Genomic DNA, 1,917 nt, shown 5'->3' on the forward strand with positions numbered 1-1,917 from the left:
TATATATATATATATATATATATATATATATATATATATATAGTTTTTATGTAATAAAATCTAGAGATAGACTTTGTTTTATTGTATATAAAACCTTTCCCATCCACCAAAAATGAGTTATTAGATATACGATAATGTTTATACATAATACAAATATGAGCCTGTTAAATTAAATTATATCTAAATTTCTAAATTATTATATAATTATAAATTCAATAAATAAATCTATTCAATAAATAATATCACTCTATTCAATAAATAAATTACTTTTTTTTCTCTTTAAAATAGTACATCTTCCAAAGATTTTTCTCGTGTTGAACACAATGCCACACTGCCATTGGCAAAATTTGCATAGATTTTCAATAAATTAAGATGAAATGAATAAAAAAAATGCCCTTGCAGCATAAAGTTGCACAAAAGTTATAGTCACTGTAACATTACAATAACACTGCATGTTGCAGCAATATTGTAGAAATTTTGCAGCGATATTATTGCAAATTCTATGCTGTATGAGTGATATATTTGGACGTTTTTAACAACAAAAAAAGATTTTATTCCTAATAATGTCTATGACATCTAAAAATACAAATGAAATACTTTGAAATGAATTTATATGTGATTACAACTTATTATTTTTATTAATTTGTAAATTTTAAACTTTATATATAATTATACAGCAGAATTAAAAAATAACTTGTTATTTATAATTCATCAACGTATAAACTAAACTAACTAAAACTGACTAAAATGAAGTGAACAATCAATGATTATTTTTTGTAATGGGAATACATCTTTATTTTTAATAATCATGCTCCGTCTATATGAAGAATTAAATCTTTCAGTACAATAACCTTATAATTTTCATTCTAAGTACAATTTTTTATAAATAATAATATAGCGTATAATCGAATATAGCACTCCAAAGAAAAAAAAGAATAATTTTTTATCGAACCATGTAATTATAGATACAGAAAGTTTAAAATTCAAATAATTATACTTTAATGAAAACAAGCCGCGATTATGAATTAAAATTTATTTGAAAGCTCTTGAATGCGAGCTCTTTGAGAGCTCTTGAATTTTTAGATGTACATTTTATTTAGAATCAGGTTTTGTCATTTAAAAAAATGTTCAAAATTCTACATGAATAATCGCGTGACAGTCCATTCAAAAACGGTACTAGAATCCACGTAAAAATCGAATCGATATTTCCAATCGATTTTTCCTACAAGATTCCTCGTAATATCCATCGAGAACAGAGGTACAATATGTGGATTTGACATGGATTCTACGTGAACAATCGAATGACAATCCGACTCGAAAACAATACTATATATAAACGATATTATATAATCCACGTAGATTCTACATCTTAAAATCTATATGGAAGTGTCTACGTAGAATCTATGTCAAAAAAAAATTTTGATGAAAATTGATTTCGATTTGGCAAGGAAATGTCAACGTTGCAATCATGTGGATATTACATGAATAAATTTTTAATCCACGGTCAATCAAAATACATGGATACTACCTGTTTTCATCAGGTTTTTTACCTCAATTTTATTTAAAATCCTGTTATGCAAATTCTGCCAACGACACATTGTATTCAGCACAAAAAAAATCTTCCGGGTGTTGAATAGTGTTATTACAGAATTGTTACACAAATTATATCGTATTAAATTATTACATTTAACATCTAGAATCGAAAGACAAAATAGATTTTTCTTGTCTTTATAAATTTTCTTGTCTTTATTAAGGTTATTAAAAATTTTAAAGAATACTAAAGAAATTTAATGGACCACTGAATTTCATACGAAATAAATATCTTTATAAGCAATTATAATTTATTGAAGTGTTAATGCGAAGATATTAAGAAATATATGCCAGAAAATGTAGCGTGCTATTAAATTTGCGTGAATT

This window comes from Atta cephalotes, assembly GCF_000143395.1.
Source record: "Atta cephalotes unplaced genomic scaffold scaffold00008, whole genome shotgun sequence".
NCBI classification, from domain to species: domain Eukaryota; kingdom Metazoa; phylum Arthropoda; class Insecta; order Hymenoptera; family Formicidae; genus Atta; species Atta cephalotes.